At 41.7% G+C, this 25,753-nt stretch overlaps 1 protein-coding gene across 1 annotated transcript in view; it reads right to left on the bottom strand.

Annotated features, from left to right (window-relative positions):
- Positions 1–25,753, bottom strand: part of LOC133452259 (complement component C8 beta chain-like) — a 119,700-nt gene that overhangs the window by 85,547 nt on the left and 8,400 nt on the right. The window lies entirely within an intron of this gene.

Below are 25,753 nucleotides of genomic sequence, written 5' to 3'. Positions count from 1 at the left end.
TGAATCATCCGCTGCTAACAGTGAGGCCGTGCCAAGCTGGCACCACGGCTGACACAGCTTCTGTTGGCAGGGTGACGTGCCATTGTCGGAGAGAGAGGCCTTCAGCCCGCGCTGGCCCGAAACGAGCTGCTGCACAATGAGCATCGGGCACACATTATCCTGTCTGACATTGTGTGACATTGGAGAGCATGAATTGAGGGAGTGATCTAAAAGTTTGAGTGTCATTCCTGCGGTGCGCTGCTTTACAAATCATTTCAAAATACCTGGATCTTGAATCAATCGATAAGGTGGCTGTGGTTGTATCTGGTGGATCAAATGATCTCACTTTTCAGCTTGGCATTATTTAACTATATATGTTGATATGTTAAAAGAGGGAAAAGTAAAGCACATTTATTCAAAAGTTTGCGGACACTGAATTATCTTGCAATTTTCGAGTAATACTGGGCAATTCAAATCATATAATTTAGGCCTAAAGTTTTTGCATTAGAATATGATTTTTTAAAAACTTTTTAAAGCATTTAATAGATCCCAAAAACCTATAGAGGGAATGCGCATGACGTCACAGATGCAACTTCACAGCGGGTTAGGCCCACTGAGTGTCAGAAAGACTGAGTGTCAGAAAGACTGAGTGTCAGAAAGACTGAGTGTCAGAAAGACTGAGTGGCAGAAAGACTGAGTGGCAGAAAGACTGAGTGGCAGAAAGACTGAGTGTCAGAAAGACTGAGTGTCAGCGTAAACTTTCAGTTTGAGCAACTGGAAAACATCTAAAATGGGAAAGAGCTGTTGTGCAATCGACTGTACTCATAGATTTAGCAAGAAATCTGAGTTATCGTTTTACAGACTGATGAAAAATAAGCTTAAGAGAGACAAATGGATCGCGGCAATTCACAAAAACAACTGGATTCCAGTGAAACGTGGATTTGCGGTTCCCATTTTGTATCAGGTAATGTTGGATTTTTGGGTAGCTAACGTTAAACAGTCCAATCATAAAGTTCGGTAACCTCATCACTTTAATTTCACCAACAAATCCCGCCTTGAAGTCGGACCAAGCGTCAAGACTTTTGTAAGCCTTCAAGCTTTGCTTCGTGTATTTCCCCAACGTAGAAATTAAGTACATAAATATCAGGAAACTGGATTTGTGGCCAAATATTAATGTCCATGGAGCACTGGTTCTTGGTAACTGTACCAAATATTAATGTCCATGGACCACTGGTTCTTGGGTTAACTGTACCAAATATTAATGTCCATGGACCACTGGTTCTTGGGGTAACTGTACCAAATATTAATGTCCATGGACCACTGGTTCTTGGTAACTGTACCAAATATTAATGTCCATGGACCACTGGTTCTTGGTAACTGTACCAAATATTAATGTCCATGGACCACTGGTTCTTGGGGTAACTGTACCAAATATTAATGTCCATGGACCACTGGTTCTTGGGGTAACTGTACGGGTCACTGTCAAGTCCAACTGCCTTTAATTTAAGCCAATAATGGGCTGTTATCCCGTCTTCTCCACTAGTTGGAGCTGTTTTTGCCACTCAGTGCAAGTAAGGGGGCTGGTCCAGTGGGAAAGTAACGTCAATGCAAACCCTCTATATAATAGCTGATACATCAAATGACTTCAAAGAGTCAATGTTTATAGTGTCTTCTTCACTTTTGGATGCTTGATATCAGTTTCTGGATCTATTCCTGTTCTGTGCCCTGGTTAGATCACATTTTGTCATTTCTTTGCTTGTCACCTGTTGCAGACTGACCAGATGGTCTGAAGAGGATCAGGATCTGGTCAACTTTCTGGCCATGACTCAAAATTTGAGCACCATGATCGCACTTTGTCTTGTGACATAGTGGTCCGTCGTTCTTGAAAAATCCCCAGATCATTGTCATGGTTTTGGTGTTTAGTCCCTGTTTTATTTTGAAAGCCTGTGTCTCTGGGTTTCAGTTCTGTCTTGACTTCGCTTCTTTCCATCTGCCCTGATTGTCTGCTCCTGTGTCTCATCAACCCTTCTGTGTATATCTTGTCTCGTCTTTTCCTTGCTCCCTGCTGGTCCCTACTGTTTCTTCCCTCCATGTGTCATGTTTCTTTGGATTATGGTCATGCTAACCTTTTGGGTTTTCGAATCCTGTTCAGCAGCATTTTTGGTTTAAGTTCACAATAAATCCAGTTTTTTGGAACTCTTTTGTTGAAAACTTTTGTTGCTCCTGGAGGGCACACACATACACTACTGTACATATATACAGAGTAAGCAGTAACTGGAAACGTATTGTTTCCAGGCCGTTCCAATGCTTCTTACTCCTCTTCCAAATGAGTCCTTCAGCTCTCATATTACTCTAAAATGGACTGTGATGCTTAGAAACATTTAATTTCCTTGATTAACAGCTGGTAATTGTGGCTGTCTCATCACCACTAGCAATAGTTTGGATGTCGAGACCATGTGTCACAATTCATGAGTGCTCATGAGCCAGATAATGTCACCAAGGTCCAGCGGCAAAAGCGCAATCTACCCAAGAGTGAGTCTCCGACAGCGTTGGAGTGTCAGTGGTGGGAGAGGTATTCTCCATGTCACAAAGAGCCTTATCAGAATATAATTTTCATTACCAACCAGAGAGATATGCCTCATTGTGTTAGACGGAAGAGTGATTTAATGTGATGTATGGCGGCTTTTCAAAACCATCGCTATCTAGGTCACCCAGACTCCCCAGTCTGCTCCGTGTTTTAACAGCTCCCACTGTCTCTTAGGATTTGGGTCAGAGTTAACGAGCATCACTCATTTTTCCAGTTATGCTCAACTGTTCAGAGCTATCAAAAGCTCTCGACAAAAGCTGCCATTTATTTATTCATTTGCTGAATTTTAACACCAACTCTCAGTTGCAAAGGAAATCCACCTTGAGCAGAGTTGATTAATTTCCCCGCCTATTTTCTTCCATCAACCTGCTGCTCTCTTTGCCTCCGTCTGCCTGAATTTAGAAAAAGAAAATAGCATCTTTCTTAGTTCTTTGGCTCCCGCTCGTGTCCAAGCTTCTGTATTGAACAGCAGCAGGCGCGCTGCAACCTAACTCTCATGCACGGCGGCTACTTCTTCCTTGGTTCTGTGCACATATCAATCATCCTGAGGAGAGAGAGACATTTTGGGGATAAAAGAAGTGTGCACAAGCCAATGCCTTTGGGAGTCTGGAGAGACAACCGACTCAGACGTATGAGGGACACCTTATACACAACCCATCTCAGCTATTGAAAAGTTCACCATACGTCTCTTTTCATATTCACAAGAACTACATGGTCTTGTCAAGCAGCATGAATGCTTTATGATTAGGTTTCTCTAGTGATTATGCAATTATTGTATGCGGCAGTCCGTTGGGACTACGCTTCACACCATCATTTGTTTGCAATTAAATAACGAGTGGTATTTCTGCCTTTGATTTAGATTGCACTTAATCAAATGATTATCATTTATGAAAGCTGTATGGGGCCCTGTCTGTGGATGAAAATGATTCATTAAGTGTGAACACTTTTCCAATCATGTTTACAGTCTCGGGGATATAATGGGCAATCACTGACGAGCATCAGCTGATTTTTAAATCGGATAATTTCTTGAGATTCCTGGAAGCGCCGGCAATCCCGCGAGCTGCTTGTCCTCCCGAGGCTGGTGTTTAATAGACTCCACAATCAACCTCATATTGTGAAACAAGCGAGCCTCAGTGCATCCTGCCACTGATGAGCAACAAAGGTTGAGCCGCCATCTATCACTGGATATGGACAATTACACCTCCGTTCACTCTGCTCCCCAAGGAAAGAGTGGTGTGCAGCCTGAGGAGCGGGGGGGTGAGCCGCCGTCCCTTTGACCATCCCTCCCTCCCTCCTGCCCGGCGTGGCCCGCGGGCCGCTGGAGCATTCCCTCGACAGACCGGCTCTGGCACCTCGCGCTGGTCATCTTTGTTACAAAATGCCTCCCAGCTTATGGAGCGGGACAAGCCTGTCACAACCTGGCAGAGCAGAGCCCTCGTCTGAGTGGCTGCTGTGTTAGCTCGCTCCACCGACGGCAGCGCCACCACTATATCCATACATGCACAACGCTCTGAAACCGCCATTGTAAAGTGTTTAATTTAGACATTTTATTCTACCCCTTCATCAGCTATTATCAGCCTCACGATCGGCAATAAGCTCCAGTCACTTGTTAGTGACCTTTTAAGTGTCTGATACCCATAAAATTAATGATAAGGTTAATTTGCTTTTGTTGGACTAATTAAAGAGGCTGACTGACATGGGTCTTTGAAGTTAACACGGCTGTAGGTCACGGTCTTGGGTGTCACATGCAAAAACGGAGGTGCAAACGCGACTGAGAACGATCATATTAGCAAGATTGGGGAGAAAACATGAAACACAATACTAGGGCTGGGCGGTATGGACTAAAAAATGTATCACGATAATTTCTGGCATTTATCCCGATAACGATAAAAATGACGATAAAAAAAATACCAATTCAACTCCACCTTTTTAACTATAAATCTATCACCACATTCAGTCTTTGGAGCCTCCAAAACACTGCTCTAAAAGATACTAAATGCTGCTAAACTACACCATTTAAATTGAATTAATAAAAACCAATTAAATGAGTTACACCTGTACTGCAAAACTGTAATGACTCAGATCTGCCATGTTTGTTACACAAAAACCTCATCAACGGAAATTGATCCTTCTTTCTTTCTCTTTCTTTCTTTCTCTTTTTCTTTCTTTCTTTCTTTCTTTCTTTCTTTCTTTCTTTCTTTCTTTCTTTCTTTCTTTCTTTCTTTCTTTCTTTCTTTCTTTCTTTCTTTTCTGGCTCATTTCCTTCCTTCCTTCCTTCCTTCCTTCCTTCCTTCCTTCCTTCCTTCCTTCCTTCCTTCCTTCCTTCCTTCCTTCCTTCCTTCCTTCCTTCCTTCCTTCCTTCCTTCCTTCCTTCCTTCCTTCCTTCACGTATGTTTTGCGTGGATTTAACGCAGAACCATAAATCAGCTTTACACAAAAACGTCACCAACGGGAATTTATCGTTTTTACCGCAAGATGACAAATTCTTACTGTGGGGAATTTTTTTGACGGTATATCGTGAACGGTAAAATATCGCCCATTCCTACACAATACGATAAATCAGACCCTAGTGACTCCTGGAAGAACTGTCGCCCTGAAATTTTGCAGCCAAAGAAGAGAAGGACCTCTTCTTCTCCCTTTTCTCTGCGTCCCTGCCCTTCCATGGGGAACTGATAGCTTCCACGCTCGGGCTGCTCAGCCACGGCCCATTAGTTTGCTTCATTCTGACAAGATGGAGGACCTCTGACGATGAACCTGTGAAGTGTTCATGCAGGAGCGTCGGGGAAAGCAAAATGCGGACGGAAAGGAATTCTCTATATTCAGCCGACACGGCCTCATTTATTGTCAAAGTCAAAAAAGGGGGCCTCATCGCTTCGGGTTCAGTGGCTGTACAGCTGGTAAACTAAATAAGCGTTGCCACACAGCTGCTTCGCTGTGCAAATTTGTGTCAGCAAAGGCCTGTGAGCTGTGCACTGGGTCGGCCGGGGCGCTAGCGTGGTAGGGCAGGGCAGGATCCCATCTGAAGGGCTCCGTCAGGATCGTTTCTGCCATCAAAACAACAGGATAACTGAGCCCATCCAGGCTGAAGAGACCTGACGAGTGGCAGAGCTGGTGTGTTTCTGCCGTACATGACACAAATCAGGAAACACACTCCCAGCAGAGGTCTCAAGGCTCAAAAATCAATGCAAACTTACTGAGGAAGTTTTCCCCTTGCGTTGCTCTAACAGACATATCCAGGCTAAGAAAGTGTCACTGACTCCCTGCAGTGACAATAAACAATAGCATGAGAAGAAAACAGGCTACATTTTCTCTTTTATTCGTTTAATCACAGCCACTGTGTTCAGCAGGGCTGGAAAACACACTCGCGGACTTCTCTCAGAACAGCTAATTGGTGAGCCCGGCTTTCCAAAACACCTCCTCTGATGATCCTCCGCTGCTTCCCCGAGGAGTCTTTAATTCACTGCTGATTTGGTTTGTTGTTGTTCAGCGTCTCAGTGCCTGAACAGTGTGTTAAACAGGCCATTCAGCACGTTGGGATACTGGGACGGAGACCTGGGTGGGCTCCAAGAGGCCTGGCAAACACTTCACGGCCAATATTGTTCTCCCTCTGTCTTCTCCTTTCCTTTTGCTCCATATTAACCATTCTTAAATCTGCAGCCCATTTTATTCTTTCAACTCCCTCTTTATCTCAGTCTTCCTCCCCATCCTCCCCTTGTTCTCACCTGCCCTCTTTGTCTTTGTGTCACTGTCTTCCAGCATAACACGTGTTTTGTTTTGTTTTTTTTTGTATTTTTTTTGGGGGGGGGGTTCGCTACCAAACCACCTCTGTCTTCATTTTTGAATCACAAAGAATTGAGATCACTAGGTTTGGTCATTATTTCACGCAGAGAGTAATTAATGAGACAATTACAGTGCATGTTTTTTTTCTTTTTGTCTTCCCTCTGTGTTCTCTTCGAGCTAAATAAATAGCCCTTTAATCGAAAATGGGTCATGGGGATAATTAAGAGACACAAGCAGCTTCTTCATGAATCTGGGCTGTGAATAGCTGGTTGGCTGTGTGTTGTTGTCACTGTGCGCGTCATAAAAGACACAGATTTGATTCGGAAGCACTGCAGAGAGGGAATATAACCATCGTGCACAACAGAGATCCATCGCGGAGATAAAACGCTACCAAGATCAAAACTGCTGAGCACAAAAACATTACCTGAAGTCTGAGAGACCGCATTAATGAAGCTGAGAGGAGGCACTGAGCGGCTCTTCCAAAAATGGAAATGTGTTTGTCTCTTTGCTGTCGTGCTGGGAAACCCAGACACACCAAACACACGGTGCCAGACAGACATTTCACTTGATGAATGTGTTTGTAAGAAGCATTACTTTTTTCTTTGCATTTCAACAAACATATTAGCCCAAATGAGAGAACTCCTGCTACAACTAGGGACTGGTGACCCGGTCAAAGGATAAGTGACACTCCAAAAGCTCTCCAGGACCAACTTGATAGCTAACGCAAACATTTTCTTAATAACAGAGGATCACAAACCAAGAGGGAGATTAGTGAATCAAAAGTTAATGAGTAGTTTCTAATTATCTATAAATTTATCTTGTCTTTGTTATTGAGTTGCTCAGAATTAACTCAGAAAAATTAGCAGGGCTCAACAGTGTTAAATTGGGGCAGATTTATTATTGGGAATTTGGGGGCGACCACAATCTTCCTGGGGGAGGGACTGGGATTGCATATGCATGTGTTGTAATCATTAGAACTGGAAATGTGCTAAACAAGCAGGCCTGGGAAGCTGGCTCAAACATTTATGTCATTCCCAATTAGCTATTTCAACTTGGCTGACTTAGCTTGTGCTAACCTGTGATGCTAATTAATATTACATTACATTTATTCTTATCAAACCTGCCTAAATGGCTAAAGAGTCAGTACGACATCCTCTTGGAAGTGTGGTCTCTCAGCTGGTTTAGACCGTAGCTAGCTGCCTCTTAGCTACGCTTCCGGGTCAACACACCAGTGGTCACAGCCGTCAGTCAGTCAAAATAAAAGCGCAACAAAACATATTCTCTTTTAAACATGAATGAAGATGTTCTGGTAGGTCTCTATTCACAGATCAGAATCTATGTCAAACGTCAACACAGTGCTAAGCGCTAAGCAGCAATAGTAATGACAGCTAGCAACTGGCTACGCCTGCTGCCAATCAAAAGCCCAGATGCTACATTAAAGTTGTCGCACATTATTTCACCTGATGTGATACAAAAAGAAATCCCCTCCTCCTCCCGTTGTCATGGATGTGAGTCTAGCTATGGAGGCCGAAACTGTTTTTAATGAGTCCTATGAGATCACCAAAGAGCTGACACGCTAGGAAAAACTGACGCTAACGTTTAAAAGCAATCACTGTATTACTAAATAAAAACTAAATAACGCTCAACACATGTAGGACCAACAGGTTGTTAATGTCACTGAGGGGTATTATCAGCTAAACACGTCAGTGTCTGGTGAACACAAAGAACGGAGAGAGAATTATGCTGTTCATTTTGCACCTTTTTAATTTACTTGACTGTACCCTTTGGTCCGCTGTAGCAGCTGTATTCTTTATAAATAAAGATGGCATGGTAAAATCACTGCATGGAGCTTCAAGCTAATTGACATAGTATCTCAATGGCAATTTACAGCTACAGTTAGCATAACCATCCATCCATTTTCTATACCAATGCTAACCACCAAGCCACCATGCTGCTTAGCATAACCAACATAAAAACAATATTAAGAGCAAAATTTCAGTTATTAAATGAATGTTTTAATTGTTAACAAAAAAGTAAACATAACAATGAAGGATATGTTATTACTCAAATGAACCAAAGCATATTAGATTTAGCTGCTATTCCAAAGGTTTTACATGCACCAGAATTTGCTGATGGCCAACCTTCATTTAAGCTGTTTCACTGTTTAGCATGGTTGTAGATTACTCCGTTTGTTGCAGTAATGTATCCATAAGGTCATACCTGCCCGTGAACATGTTTATGTGACTCTACCAGCGTTGATTCAGGAGATCTACCCAATCAGTGCCCTGCTTCTTTTCTGAGAGGACAGACTTTACTTTCTCATTTAATTGGAGCAAGCAGGTCACACTGTTTTGTATCTTTCTTTAACATTTTCCCAGTTGATTGTGTTCGGGTTCTTGCCCCAGATGGTAAGGATCACAGATCATTGACACACTGGCCATGCATAAAACTTTTAATTGCTTTCTCTTTTTTTATATTCACCATAATTCTCATACGTATTTGTCTGACGCTGATTATCATAATCGATGGGTGTCATTTGGTCTTTTTATGTCATATAATGGAGTCGTTGTGAAAGGATTTAGCTTCTCTTCCTTGCTTGAAACATTTGCTGCACTGCAGTCGAGACATGATCATAAAGATGTTATGAATTTTAGTTGTTGTAAGGTTTTATTTTGTTGAGGAGTCTTTTCTATCTCTCATTGAAGTTGCTGCAGGAAATAGCCTGAATTTCGGTCAGACCCAGAATCTATTTAATAAACTGAAAATTCATTCACTTTTCAAGATCACGTGACAAGTGAGGAGTGGTGTGCTAGAGCCTCTCATAAATTCATACTCTAAATAGCTACATTTAAACTGTGGCTATAATAAAACAGATAAACGTCATTAACACTGCAAACTGTTGCTAGATATAGGCTACCAGTAAGGTATATTTTTGCAGGGATGGCCAGTGAAACATCCCAGCAGAATACCAGACGGAAAAAAACAAGACACTGAACCTGCCGCCTACAAACAAATTATGGGTGAGGAAGAACCGCCGGCCTGGGCGCAACAACTGTTGGCTGAAATTAACAGCATCAAAAACTCTTTTGAAACCAGATTTGATGAATTAAGTGAATTTATCAAAGGGCTAAAAGAAAAAAAATTAATTCACTTTTCCAGTCATAATTTTCGGCATCAACACCAACACACGTCAGTGACCACAGGAAGACAAAACCATCTTGGATTATCCAGGTATTTTGATGGAAAAGAACGAAAGAGACAGGTTAGTGAATCCTGGATCAGTTTGCTGATCATTTGAATGTCGCCCTCATTGTGTCAGAACCAGTCAAGCAGTTGCTTGGTTCATGCATGCAGGAAAGTTTGAGCAATGCTCTTTCATTTATTTAATGGCAAAATCTGAAGGATTCCCCTGAAAAGCAGAGCAAAATCATTAGAACTTCTGCTCCCTCTTGAAAAATGGATAGTACACATTTAATTCAGGACTCATGTGCCTTTGATCGTGTTAAAAATATCCAAATAGTGTGTTTGCAAGGTTTGCATGTTCTCTCCGTGCTTGTGTGGGTTGTGAGTTGAGTTTCCTCCATCCAAAAACATGCACATTAGGCTAAATGTTAATTACCCACGGGCATGAGGGCGAGTGTGTGGTCGTTCGTCTGTGAGTTGAGGCCCTGCGTCGGACAGGCGCCCCGTCCGAGACGTATCCTCCCGGACCGCTTCATTGATCATACATTTGCAGAGGTCATAAATAAAATAAATAAAATAACATGCTTGTGAAGTTTGGTTTTGAGGACATCCCTGTCTCCTTTCGGAGAAGGTTCTCCAGAACACATGCCAGAAAAAATGTTTAAGGGTTTCTTTCACACCAGTTGTTCCGAAACAGGGAGCGTTTCCCCCTAAAGATCGGTTCGTTTGGTATATCTGAACACAGCAATCGCGCTCGGATGCGGCACAAAACAAGCGAGCCTAGATGGGAAGGAATACCAAGGGTGAGCGAAAAGGTTGCTGTAAGGAGAATGAGACTTGTAGGGCACTGCCAAAGACACACAGAACTGTCAGCCAGCAAGCTGGTGCTGTGGGAGCCAACACGTGGGCGCCGGTCAAGAGGACGTCCTACACCAACATATGTGGACATACTCAAGAAGGATGCAGCGGCCCAGAGTACCAGCGAAGTGGAAAGATGTATGGAGAATCGGGATGACTGGAGACAACGATGGACGGCTCGTCTGAGGACGACCTAGAGAGAGATTGCCTAGTAGAGATGGTCTCGGCTCGCTTCCATTCCAGACCTGGAGCGGTTCGTTTGCAGTGAGAACGTAATCGACACAGCAACCGACACAACTCACTCATAACGATGCTCCATAGTTGTTTTTTTTCCCGGGGTACGGAAGAGGAAACTCCTTCCGCGTTCATTTCTGACCAATGAGAGAACAGTTGGTTCATGGCATTTGTTAACAGCTTTGAACCGCTACAGACGGTTGCCTTGTGAACACAAACTCCACAAACGAGAAATGAAACAACTGTATCGATTTAGCCCCTGAATCGGGACAATACAAACTGAAAGCACCGTAAGTAAGCACTTAAAACGATTGAATGGAGTCAACTTGAAGATGTTTCACCTCACCTCCAGATGACGTCTGCTCAACCTCAACCCTAGAGTGGCTTCTGGACGGAAGGTGAAACGTCTTCAAGAACAAAGAACAGAAAGTCCAGTTACTCCAGCCCCTGCTGAGCTAACGTGACCCAGATGACTGAGAGTCTACTCCAGCATTTTCCAGACTGACAGCTGTCTAACACCGTGGCTGTTGAGTTGTTTCTTTCTCCTTTCATTGCTTTTTTTGTTAAAACCAGCTGCGAGCAAAGAGAGAAATAAGACACTTTGCACCTCAGCTCTTTCCATCCAGTTATGTGATTTTCTTTTTCTTTTTTCAGCTACAATAGAGCTGCAGCAGAAGTCTACCCCCACCTCCACAGAGCACTTGAACCATCTCCTGAGTTTCTCTGGAGGGCACCTTTGATGTTCCTCATTTTCTCCCGGTGCAAAAAATAACAGGTGAGCGTGTGCTTTAATAGACGCTTAAGCAGCGCGTACGCACACAACCGACGAGCAAACTGCCGGGGCCCCTGATGACGGTACAGCATGTGCGGTTGTAATTAGTGGATCTCCCACCACACCTCAACTTCTCTCATTAATCTCACATGAGTGATTAGGCCGCTGCGATGTATGGAACCACAGGAGGCGTGAAACTGGGTGTGAAACTGTTGTCATCTCATATGTTATCGCACTCTGGAGACTGGGGTGGGGGGATTAAACCGCGGCAGGCACAGCCCATTGGCAGCTAATCAGGCCGCTAATGATAAGTGAAATATTCGCCTGCCTCTCATTACAATGGCATCACAAGGTCAAGGTCTCACACGGATCGTGGCGGAAACACCAGCACTTTCCAGCGCGGTCTCTCCGAGGGGCTCCTTCCTCTGAGTTTTGGGTTCTTATATAAACCCCCAAAGCTGCTGCATAAAAGCGCTCTGTTTATGACACTTGATGGCTGATCAAAACAAAGAATCAGTGTCGTCTCCAGCTGTGATGCTCTGATGAGACGTGATCCGGAGGGGTCTCTTCAGAAGACGTCATGCTGACCGCTGACGCTGTGCCAGATGCTCGCTGCTTAGTGCAACTCTGCGCAGGAATTACAAAAGATCTCCAGCGCTTCTCCTCTCTGTAATTAAAACGTACGCTCAGTTCAAAATTCAAAGCAACTGCAGACATTCAAAGATATTAACTGTCATCCGGAGTGACACCCCACTTTATACTCGACTCCAGTCAGTCAGACAGTGAAGGAAGGAGTCGAATCCCGTAACTTAGATGGGAAATTGCCTTTTCTAACAATGACAGTAATGAATGAAGGATAATAAAGGTGCAGGAACAAGTTAAATCCAGAAAAAGTATAATTTCCTTCAGAGCAAGTCTTTAGGAGAGCGTGATTGCACTGATGGGATTGGGAAGCAGAGCTGGCTCCGGAGAAGAAGGCCCCCAGGGCTCAATCTTTAGGCTGAGAAAATAGATCTGTGTCCCAGGGCACTCAGGCAGGCTAATCCATCCCCCGCCCCGGGATTAGTCATTCCTCTACTTGATTCATGTTCTGTGCAGACAGGGGTTAAACGTGGCCGGGACGCTACCGGGCTCAGCTATGGCGCATATTGCTCTTGCAACTTCGGAAACGTCCAAGAATATATGTCTTAATATTTCTGAAACCTTAAAGAGATGCAAAGCCAAATTTTTAAGACAGACTCCAAACAAAAAACCCACTGCGACTTGGACTCTCCTCGTACGGAAGAGTATTAGGGCCAGGCAGGATAAAAATAAAAATAATATTTTAGAGGAGGAAGATTTTTTTTTTTCATTATGCACTTTGAGAAAAAAGTCAAAATGTCGAGAATAATGTCGAAGTACAATTTCGAGAAAAAAGTCGAAATGTTGAAAAAAAAGTCAAAATGTTGAGAGAAAAAAGTCAAAATTTCAAGAAATGGCTTTACGATATTGATTTGAAACACATATCACACATATGCAGTTGCATAACTTCAGAAACGTAACCTTAACGTTCCACTCCAAGGATGTAAGTTAGTTAGTTAGTTAGTTACGGCTGCTGCTGCAGAGCTGTCAGTCACTGCTAACTGGATTTGACATTTCCACTTCATTCAGAAATTGTATTTCAAATTTATTCTTGAAATTTCGACTTTATTCACAAAATTTCGACTTTATTCACAAAATTGTATTTCAACATTAATCTCGACATTTCAACTTTTTTCTCAAAGTGCACAATAAAAAAAAATCTTCCCCTCTCAATTATTTTTTCTCCTGCATGGCCCTAAATCTCTTCCGTACTCTCGTCATCTTCCCTAGAGGTTGTGTTTCATTCCTTCAAGCCTTTTTCTGGCTTTACCGAGCAAATCAGTCACCTCAGTCACTCGCCATGTATTCAGGAATAACAGATGGATGGTGCCACAAGAAAATGCACATTGCTGGTATCCGTGATAAACGATGTTTAGACGTAGTTTCCTAAAGGCTGATTGGAGGCAGGTTTCTACGGAGCCCCAGAGAGGACAATGGGGGAAGAAAAATATAATTTGTTCCCACAAAATATTAATTGGGGGCCACGAAATACTAATTTGTTCCCACGAAATACTAACTGTTAATGAATAATATTAATATCATTCCTGGACGGCTGGGTAAGCCAATAGAGTGCATCTTCTCTAACAGTTAGTGAAGGAACAGAGGCAACACCATGGACAGGGATAGTATAATTGAGTTTTATTTTAGGCTGGGGATGAGCTACAAACACATTCTGAAAAGCATTCTGACATTGCAAGAATTCATTATTAGCAAGATACATTTAAATAGACTATTGAGAGCCAGATCGCTTCGCCGGCGGAGGTACGACTTGGACGCCGGGATTTCGTGTGCACGTAATATTTATTTCGTGGCCACAAATTAGTATTTCGTGGGAATAAATTAGTATTTCATGGGAACGAATTATATATTTTTTCTCCCATGTCATCTCTTTGGCTCTGTAGTAGGGATGGGCGGTATGGACTAAAAAATGTATCATGATCATTTCTGGCATTTATCCCGATAACGATAAAAATGACGATAAAAAAAATACCAATTAAACTCCACCTTTTTAACTATAAATCTATCACCACATTCAGTCTTTGGAGCCCCCAAATCACTGCTGTAAAAGATACTAAATACTACTAAACTACAGCAATGGGAATTTATCTTTCTTTCTTTCTTTCTTTCTTTCTTTCTTTCTTTTCTTTCTTTCTTTCTTTCTTTCTTTCTTTCTTTCTTTCTTTCTTTCAGGCTCATGTATTTCTTTTTTTCTTTCTTTCTTTCTTTCTTTCTTTCTTACAGGCTCATATATTTCTTTCTTTTTTTCTTTCTTTCTTTCTTTCTTTCTTTCTTTCTTTCTTTCTTTCTTTCTTTCTTTCTTTCTTTCTTTCTTTCTTTCTTTCTTTCTTTCTTTCTTTCTTTCTTTCTTTCTTTCTTTCTTTCTTTCTTTCTTTCTTTCTTTCTTTCTTTCAGGCTCATATATTTCTTTTTTTCTTTCTTTCTTTCTTTCTTTCTTTCTTTCTTTCTTTCTTTCTTTCTTTCTTTCAGGCTCATATATTTGTTTTTTTCTTTCTTTCTTACTTTCTGGCTCATCTCCTTCCATCCTTCCTTCCTTCCTTCCTTCCTTCCTTCCTTCCTTCCTTCCTTCCTTCCTTCCTTCCATCCTTCCCTCCTTCCCTCCTTCCTTCCTTCCTTCCTTCCTTCCTTCCTTCCTTCCTTCCTTCCTTCCTTCACGTTGTGCGTGGATTTAACACAGAACCATAAATCAGTTTTACACAAAAACATCATCAACAGGAATTTATCATTTTTACTGCGAGATGACAAATTCTTACCGTGGGGAATTTTTTTGACGGTATATCGTGAACGGTAAAATATCACCCATTCCTACTCTGTAGGTTTCCTCCTTTTTATGTGTAAAGTAAAGGTTGGTGAGAGCAATCTTCAAATAAAAACTACTACTTGAAAGGATGACGTACTGGGTGCTCATCAAACCAAAATCCACGGTTTAACAAACATCCTGGTCATCTGCAGAGTTGGAACTGCAAAAAGAAATGTGTTTTGTTCACGTGTCTGATATTCTTACTGCTTTTGTGGTCTGCAGAAACACGAGAGAGCGTGTTGTACAGATGTACAGATTCCTTCGTTGCATCTCTGCACGCAGCCGACTGCATCCACTCTGACTGCGGTTGACGTGCAGACCAGAGGGATCCGTCACCTTCCTTTATTTACAGCGTGTCAAATGCTGTCAGTTACATCTTTTAGTCTACGCAGCATTCCCATCCCAACGCAGAGACCGAACAGCTCGCCCTGCAAGAAACTCAATTTAAGCCCTGTCTGCAAAAGACTGTTATTACAGAGATGGACAGCAACACGAGTGCAAATACTGCACACATATTCTCTTCTAAACACCGGCAGCATGAACGACACGGATGTTTACCCTGTCACCTGAACGCAGGAACCAATCCGGTGCATTCAGTTAAGAGGGTTTAATCTTTTCCAGATTAAGGTGAAATAAACTTCTGTTGTTATTTATCAATTCTGATTTCACAAATCAGTCAATAACTTTTTTAAAAGCAAAGGATGAGGTGAAAGCACTGCACTCTGCGAGGAGGAATCAGCAGGATCCCCTGAGAATTGAGTGTGATAGCTACACACAACTGCACTGAATATCTCAATTACCTCCAGGGGGCTGAAGAAAGTACTGCAGCGCCGAGATGTGGCAGATATAATATTTAAATTGGCTGTCAGTGGAAGAAAAAATGCTTCTAAACCTATATTTGACGGCACGTTTTTATAAAACGCAAACACAAACGGAGGTAGAAATGCATCTGAAGTGATAATCGGCCGCTGCACGTGGAGGTTTTGACCTTCTGCAGGGAATACGCCGGTAAAACGGGCCGGAGGGATGAGACTGGAGGAGCTGGCCACGTAGAGGTGATGAATGCTCCGCTCTCACGGAGACTCCTGCAGTGCATCTGTGAGAGCAGATGAACGGGGAGGAGAGCTTGCTAAACTGGGTCACACAGACGTAACGTTTGTGGGTAATGCGGTGAAACACGTGCCTACAACCGCGGTAGGGAGGCAGAACATCCCCGACTTCACTCGCTTTTTTTGGGGCTTTTTTTTTCCTGATGTCTTTCGAGCTGCTGCCGTCAGTGAAAATGGTTTCATTTCCAGTTGGTGATGTCTGTCTCTTGGAAAGGCAGTAGTAGGCCTTTTCCCCTCAAACCCACGTAACTCAAGGTGTATGAAGGGATGGAAAACTCTGCGTTCAAAGTTGTGATGGACATTTTAATTTCTCACGTGTAACTTGAGAATGATCATCTTAGCTGGGAGGGAATTCATGAAAATCATGAACTTGGTGACAAGTTTTTGATATTTGGCATGGTGGTAGTATGGTGGCCGAGACCCGCCATTGCTGAAAATGAAAGAAACGCTGCAAATATAAAGAAACGCCGCTGCAAATAAAAAAAAAAACAACGCAAATAAAAAAGCCACAACGGAAGTGAATTACCGGGGACTATTTTTGCTGATGCACCGGTGTTTTTTACGTGAGAGGAGAAGAAGAAGACGAAAAGGACGTAAGTGAAAAGGAAGAAATAAGAAGAGCAAGGAATAAGAAGAACAATGAACGAGAAAATAAGTGAAAAGGTTAGTGTTCAACGTCGCTACGTGTCATTTTTAATGTGCAACACCGGTGCATCGGCAAAAATAGTCCCCGGTAATTCACTTCCGTTGTGGCTTTTTTATTTGCGTCAGTTTCTTTATATTTGCAGCGTTTCTTTTATTTGCAGCGGTGTTTGTTTTCATTTGCAGCGTTTATTTTATTTGCAAAGCGTTTCTTTAATTTGCAGCGGCGTTTCTTTTTTATTTGCAGCGTTTCTTTAATTTTCAGCAATGGCGGGTCTCGGCCACCGTAGTTAGGTATGAACATAAGGTTTTCAAAAACCATTGCAAACAAATTGGGATGGCCCCCTAGTGGCCGGTTTGCAGAAAAATCCAAATTGGCTCCCGCCGAAAAGACCAAAGGTTATATCTCAGCTTCTCTTAGTCCTAGATTGTTGTATATTGTCACTTTTTCAAATTTTTGTGGCGCTAGGAATTCAAATCTGGCATAAATTTCCTATTTCAAGGTCATGTTGAAGGTCAAATTTAATTTTCGAGGTCATTTTTTGCGCAAAAAACTCCATATCTCTTGAATTAAGTCACATAGAAAGATTATAGATGGCTCTAGACCCATATTTTCACCCCCAAGGAATGCAATTTTCTGTTTATTGGACAGGTCACTATCACTGTAGTGTCGATCTCAGTGGGTTAGAGTTACATGGTATTTGTTTGGTAAAAAAAGACCCAGCAGATGTGACAACGGCCCATCTCGAACTGTTCATGTAGTCTCATTATTTGTAGAATAGGGTGCGATTCAAGAATATTGACTTCTGTTTATGAAACATTGGACCGTCATGTTCTTCTCATGATTTTAACCTGTCAAATTTGATTTGCAACGGCAAAGTTCAGCCATCCAGTAATGTGAACCCAGCCTCAGGACTGTCTTATTGTTTGGTGCTCTGGTGAAAAAGACCTTGGGTCTGATATTCAGGTGGGCGGTTTTACATCTGCGTTAGGAATGGGTGATATTTTACCGTTAACGATATACCGTCAAAAAAATTCCCCACTGTAAGAATTTGTCATCTCGCAGTAAAAATGATAAATTCTCGTTGATGACGTTTTTGTGTAAAGCTGATTTATGGTTCTTTATGGTGATTTATGGTGTTAAATCCACGCACAACGTACGTGAAGGAAGGAAGGAAGGAAGGAAGGAAGGAAGGAAGGAAGGAAGGAAGGAAGGAAGGAAGGAAGGAAGGAAGGAAGGAAGGAGCCAGAAAGAAAGAAAGAAAGAAAGAAAGAAAGAAAGAAAGAAAGAAAGAAAGAAAGAAAGAAAGAAAGAAAGAAAGAAAGAAAGAAAGAAAGAAAGAAAGAAAGAAAGAAAGAAAGAAAGAAAGAAATGTTTCTGAAATGTGGTGATAGATTTATAGTTACAAAGGTGGAGTTGAATTGGTATTTCTTTTATCGTCATTTTTATCGTTATCGGGATAAATGCCAGAAATTATCGTGATACATTTTTTAGTCCATACCGCCCATCCCTAATCTGCGTTTATCTGCTCTGGTCCAACTTGCAGTATTTTCTTTTTGATTGGGTTTCTTCTCGCAGACAGAAACCTGACTCCTCCCCTCTGAACTACATTGACGCGGTTTATTGGTCAAATGTTTCTGCAGGAGCAAAGATATATAAACACAAGATACTTTGCTGTGAAATATAAAAGTATACCGTTCATTTTAAGACACTCCGAACCCATATAGACTTGTTGTCATCTTAGATTTATTAGCTATATTTTTCACTCTTGCCAAATAAATGAAAATGAAGCACGGCTTTTGGCCGAGGAGGAACATTTTGATGCAGTGGAGTTGCAGAAGGTGAAAATCAAAACAGTACAGGAGGTTGTGAGCATGAACCAAACACAACTGTATATCTCATGCTATTCCAGGCTTTTGATGCTTCTCTTTTTTCTCTACAGGATTTCTCACTAAGAGGATCACGTTTGGATTTTTGTCACGTTTTGATTTAGACCTACGCCTAGGGTTGCCAACCGTCCCTTGAAAAACGGAAACGTCCCGTATTTATAAACTAAATTACGCTTCCTGTATTGAGCTGAAAAGGGAAGCACTTTGTCCGTATTACTGTGAGAACCAAAAAATAGTCATAAAATGCCAATGGAAAATGGCATTGAGCTGCTGAGTTCATAAGTTATTTTTTTCTGTTTTACTACAACTGTAGCTACAGTCATGGCCTTTAAGGCACAAATATGTTTACAAGTTTTCTACAAGACTTTCTGTTTGCACTTCTGTTATTGCACTAAAAATGTGCACTATTACAGAATGGATGTTCTGCTTTCTTTCTATTGTTTTATACAGAGCTGGGGATCGATTCAAATGACAAGAATCGATTCGATTCCAATTTTTTTTTTTTTTTCGATTCCAATTCTTAAGATTCAGAATCAATTATCAAGATTTGATTCGATTCGATCTGATTTGATTCCGATATTGATTTGGGTTAGTGTTATTAAAACAGTTTTTTGAGCTGTTGCATGAATTATATGACTGTAGTTCTGCAACATATTAATACTAGTATTATATTGAGATTAAACAGCAAGTATTGCAGCTAATGATGCTGTAAGGACCAATCAGCTCCCAGAATGCTGATAGAACTGCAAACAGAAACATCATGTGGCAGAATTACCAAACAGATCCAGGGCAGCAAACGTATGAAATCGGTTTTATTTTTTCTCACATTACGTTTAAATTTTTTCCATTTTCGGTCTATTTCGGTTTTTAATTTTTGAGAATTTGGTTTTTAGAATTTTATGCAAATGTAACCCCAAGACAGTATATAAAGTGATGAGATATAGACAATTTATGCAATTATAACTGAAAACTTTAATGTTTTCATACTTTTAAACATATTTAAAGGCAAAAACATGGCACCAGTTATTCTTGTGTCCAACAAAACATTGCTTTTTTGGGCATAAACAAAACAAATACCAAAAGTTGTAATGTAATGATGAAGAAAAATCGATTTTTAGACATACGAATCGATTTTTAGGAATGAATATGAGAATCAATTTAGAATCGGAAAAACGATTTTTTTCAACAAAGGCCCAGTTTTATCTTAATTTATAAAATTTTAAGTTTAGCAGGACAGGTTTCTGTTTAAGAAAGATACCTATTTTATTCAGTTCGTTTTGTCCTTTTGTATTAAAGTGAATTGCTGGATAATCATTTGTTTTCCATGTGTTCATGGCATTCAAAAATATGCATCTAATTCAATTCAGGTTCGAGTCAAATAGTTAAAAAATAGTTTCACTCACAAAAAATGGGGCTAAAAAAATTCACCACGCCAGGGACAATCAGGTTGGCCGGCCCTGCCCATGAGGTGTCCCTTATTTATTATTCAGGGAGTTGGAAACCCTATCTAGGCACCTCCTTTTTGATATTCTCCGTCCGGTTGTTGTGGCGGCAGCCGAGCCTGATACCGCGTTCATCCTGGAACCGGCCGCGCTAAGCGAGGAAACGTTTCCCTGAGACACAGCTGACAAGTTACAGTTACAGATGTCACTACGAGCCACATCTGCAGACGTTATCATGATCATATTCACGTGCAGGAGCTCTGTCACGTGTGACTGCGTGCTCAGTTTATGTGTGCATGTTTGACACCGATGATTGGGAGGCTTTTAAGGGCGAGGAGGAGTGGAAGATGCTGCTACTCTGCTGACTCACAGCTCATGCACCAGAGACCACCAGTATCCGGCACTGCATCTCACTTCCTCTTCGCTCTCTCCTTCCAGTGGTTCGGTTTAGGGCTTAAAAACATAGTTTGGATCAGATTCCACTAAATGCATGGGAAGATTGACACTTATGCATCTTAATATTGCTGCTACACTGTAATCTGACATGGAAGCTGCTGCACAGATGCGTTGCTGTGTAACGACTTCTACCCGACTGTGAGACGGTTGGGTTTTGGGCATCTGGACCATGTTTGGCTGCGTTGATCATAGTGTGTTACAGCAGTCTTATTTTGTAATTACACCCATCCTCAAGCTTGTAACAGCGTGAGTGGGGAAAAGATGAAAAAATAGCCCTCTGCAGTTCTGCTGAGCAGGTGTGCCGCAGGGGATTCTGGGCCTGGGGAAAACCGTCCCCCGCTAGGCTCTTCTTTACAGCCCGAGCAAACGCTGAACAGTTGCAACGCCACACCCCCCGGCACCTTAGATGAGACATTATGTCCTTCACATGAAGAAATCCCTTTGTGTTCCACCGCTGGCATTATAATCATGTCAGTGAATACAATAAAAAGCACTTCCTTAGCCGTGTGTCTCCTTACAAATACTCCACTGTACTGCCCGTCTTTCATCTTTCATTCATGTTCCCTGCTCTCTCCATCCTCCTTTATTGCATCTTCCTCGTTGTCTGATGCAGCCAGACCTCTCCACAAGCATAACGCACACTGCTGCTATGAGCAGTGTTGGGACTAACGCGTTATTTAGTAACGCGTTACAGTAACGCTGTTAGTTTTGGCGGTAACTAATACTCATTAGGGCTGGGCGATATATCGAGATTTTAATATATATCGATATATTTTCAAACGCGATATGGTATGAGACAATATCGTTTATATCGATTTTAAAAAAAAATAATAATTAAAAAAAATGTATAATTTTGATATAGCTTATTTTGTGACAAATTGACTTGAATGTTTTATTTGAGATTTGCACAAATGTTTTGTTATTTGCACAACTGTCAACCTCAGTGGAAAAGTCTGCCTGTTACTGTCTACATTGTATTAATTGCACAGTGTATTTTAATTTAATTGTTATGCAGGAAAGGGATATTTGTTTTATTTTATTCAAGAAGCATTTTTATTCTATATATGCAGGCAGTTTATTTTTATTTCATTTGTTTTATACATTTTGATATTGTGCAGACCTCTGTTAATAAAGGAACCTGTGTGACATTTGGCACGAGGCTTTGTATTAAAACTGACTGTTTTTTTAAGGGTTTGCCTCAGAAAAAATTAAGCTAACAGAGATGCTATGCTATAATGCTTTGGGGGAAACCCCAATTATGGCACAGAAAAAATATCGATATATATCAAGTATCGCCATTCAGCTAGAAAATATCGAGATATGACTTTGGTCCATATCGCCCAGCCCTAATACTCATTACTTTTTTAAATTCAGTAACGCAATCACCGTTACCAAACTGAGCGTTACTCCGTATTTCTGGCTACAGTGAAGCTTTTTTTCCCCACACGCAGAGACCGGAGGAAACGTAGTGGGCGAGTGTGTGTGCGTTCAAAAACATGACCGGTCATGGCGAGCCAAGAGAGCAAGGCGAGTTTCGCAACGTGGAGATATTATCATTTCGGTTTTGTCGAGCAGCACAACGACAAAAACATTTCAGTGGAGTTTCACCGAGGGACGTCTGTAAGCCAGGTCCAACTGGACAAAACAATTGCACGGTACAGTGTGTGGAAGAAAAACATGCTACCTATTTCTACAGGCAGCTAATTAGCATGATAGCATGCCCAGGCGACACACGGCAAATGGGACGGCACTTTTGCACTTTTATTCTGAATAATAGCCTATATTCAGCTTGTTAACAGTATTGTGTTATTTATTTCAGAGGTCATTTAGAAAGAAAAAAAGGCTTTTGTTAGACTATGATGTTTTAAAAAATCCCGCGTTTGTTCAGTTTATGGCTGACTTACTGTAAACAAATTGCCATTTAAAAATAGCTTTGTGTTTGTGTCAGATTTGTTTGTACAGACCATAATGTTTAGCAGATTTCAATGATGTGAATGCAAATCAATTGAAACTGTCAAGTTGATCAACAGTTTGTATTATTCTCCATACAGTACCTGCTGAAATGAAGGCTAGAGGGGAATTAATGGGAGCATTTAAAATAATTTTTTTTTTTTAGAGTAACTAAAAAGGTACTTTTCATAGTAACTCATTCCTTTTTGGTCTAACTAACTGAGTTACTAACTGAGTTACTTTTCAATGAAGTAACTAGTAATGGTAACAAGTTACTATTTTGCAGTAACTAGCACAACACTGGTTATGAGCCTCATGTCCGTCTTTTAACCTAACATGTAATAAAACGCTAATATGTACCTATACAAGACGACTTTGCAAAAACATTAGAAAGATGTTTAACAGACTAATAAATGAAATAATCTCAGTTCTTTGGATATAAACCAGAGTTTGAAATTGCAGACTAATATTGGAGCTCTACAGATAAAGCGTTTTCTTCTGCTTGTTGTTGACATGAATTCCATCATGGAATGACACAAGTTGCACGACACATGACTAAAGTAATATTAACAGTAATATTAAACATTTGTTTAATTCCAAGATGCATTAACATAAGAACGTGCCTGAAGTTGCCTCCGGACGTCTAAGAGCTGAGATCACGTGAGTTCTGCACATTTCTCAGATTAAAGTCATCAGATGTCGCGAGCTGGGTCGGTTTCACTCCCTGCAGTTGTTTCTAAAACGGATGATCATGTGATTTAAATTAATATAAACTAAAATGAACGATTATGCTAATTTGCAATAAATAATTTAACATGAACTGGACCAGTTTATTTAGGATATAAAAAATGTTTGCCCTAAGCTACGCTGCCAGCACCCTATGAGGGACGTTATACATCTACACTCATTTTACAATTTCCAAATCATGAAAACATGTGTTTGGTTCATAATGAATACACCATGTGCAAAATTGTCCTTAACAACAATTCCTTCTCAATCCAATTTCAGCCATACTTAATGCTATTACCTTAAAACTGAACTGATTTACCTCAGTTTTTAGTCGCTTGCTCCTTGTAAAACAATTATAGCAGATAAGCTTGGCTAAAATCTGATTTCCTTCACCTTGATTCTTTCTTTCCTTTCTCTTTGCCCCAAAAAAGGAAAAGAAAATCTGATTGTTGTTATAAGCTCTGATGCTGCAGCACCAGCCGCTTGCCTCTGTAATGAAGCGTAGCAGGTGAAGCTGAGGCCCTTCACACACACCATCTTCAAGGCTGGATTTGTATGCAAATATTCGCCTCTTTTTGTAGTTTAGTTGTCCTGAGGCAGAACAGCAGGGCATTGTCTTTGTGCTGTTGTTCCAACTGTGGAGGTAGCAAACAAATAGGCGAGACAAAAGTGGAAACGAGCTGTGCATGTAAGGGATTCTAGAACATGGATCCAGACACACTCATGGATGATGCTTCTGTCACTCATAGCCCTTTTCCACCAAACTGGTTCCTGACCTGGTTCTGGGCCAGTGCTGGTGCCGGTTCACAACTCGTTCAACTAGTGAACAAGCTGAGAAGCGTTTGTTTTTTTCATAGCTCAGGTGCTTAGGGGAGCCACGTCATTACGTCACTGCAAATTTCAGTTACAGTAATCCCTTGTTTTTCGCAGGGGTTACGTTCCAAAAAGAATCCGTGATAAGTGAAATCCACGAAGTAGCAACCTTTTTACAATTATTATACAAGGCTTCCAATTGAGGATATCAGCCCCCCCCACCGCGACCTGGTAGTACTATTTTGCATAACTACAGTCATATAATTCATGCAACAGCTCAAAAAACTGTTTCAATAACACTAACCCAAATCAATATCGGAATCGAATCGAATCGAATCAAATCTCGATAATCGATTCTGAATCTTAAGAATCGGAATCGAATCGATTCTTGACATTTGAATCGATCCCCAGCCCTAGTGTACGGTGGACCTAACTAAACACTTCTCCCATCCTAAAAAATATGGTCACAATTCAAACCATGTATGCAACAGCTATTGTTTAAGGGTGACACTACGACATGGCGTAGCCCCCCCCCCCCATTTGACGGCTCCAGCTGCTGAACTCCGTGATTTATGTTTTCAGTAGAAATATACCATCTAAAACACGATTCCCTCCGCTCCAGCTGCGGTGCAGGATGTTAATATTTATTAAACATGAAGCAAATGAGATGTGTTAACTTGAAAGGGTCAATCATCCACGTATCCATGTCATTTGCCAGTTCAAATCTCTAGACAGAACTGTGAGCATGTGCACATGCCACATCACCTCATATCACATCACTTTTCTTGGTGGGGGCTTTGCGCCTCTGTCGGCCTAAGGGCTGCTTTCTGCTCCAATCTTATTTCATTAATATCTGCATTTGGAAGCCTCTCATTGGGTGGTGGTGCATGCACAATGAGGTGAGGGGGGTCCTTTACCTTGGCACTGGAAACAAGACAAACTAGATTTGAGGGCGGATAGATCTTGTCGGCAGCACATGCCGCCTCTTGGCAAGGGAAGAAAAGTCAATACCGAGCGGGGCCTTTCTTACTTCCCAAGATTTACAGTATCTGCAGCTCCACAGTCTCATACTTTAGTAGATGAATGAGTAATTCATATGGTGCCAACTGGCGCAACGCAAGTTGAGCTGAAGGTCATTGTGACTCTTTCCCAGCTCAGAAAAGTGGGTGGCTGGGAGCAGAAGCTGCTAAATAAATCCTTACTGCGGACCTTTTTTTTTAAAAGTACAAAGCCGACACCTCTGAGAGGAGCAGCAGACTGCAGCCTTGCGTCGGTGCAGCGGCGGTGCAACACACATGCACACCGTGCCAGAGACAGTTGAGAGTGCAGTTGTAGGGAGTGGGTGTGGACTGCTGTCGAACCTCGAGGCATATGGCAGGGTGCCCCATGTCTGCCAGCTAATTGAGTCCTAATGAATCATTGGTTTGGCACGCGACACGTCCCTCGTGACGGTGGGTGTCACGGATGCATTGAAGATGCGCAGACCTCTGGAAGCGAGGTGGGCAGTGACGGCGAAACTGGTCGAAACACGGAAGGCGGGCCGACACCGCTGGCTCCCCACCCAACACTTCACTCACTCACCATATGTCACGGACAAAGGCGCAGGGATTAGTGGCCGCCAAGCTCTGCCCCACGGAAATCAGTGTTTGATGTGCTGGCAATTCATTTCCCCATTTGACTCCAGTAACACGCTGCATGGCGACTCGTCATCAGCTCAGTGTGATTGTCACAAAACACTTGAGTCCAATAGACCCTGCACACCGCTTTGCATCATTTACATTCGCCTATACTGGAAATTACACCTGAATTAAACGCTATGATTATAACAGGCTTGATTAGCAACAGTTACGGACAAATTGGTCCTATCATTCAGAGTTTTATTCATCAGTG

Source organism: Cololabis saira, chromosome 10, assembly GCF_033807715.1.
Source record: "Cololabis saira isolate AMF1-May2022 chromosome 10, fColSai1.1, whole genome shotgun sequence".
NCBI classification, from domain to species: domain Eukaryota; kingdom Metazoa; phylum Chordata; class Actinopteri; order Beloniformes; family Belonidae; genus Cololabis; species Cololabis saira.
This window is presented reverse-complemented; position numbering and strand designations above follow the sequence as displayed.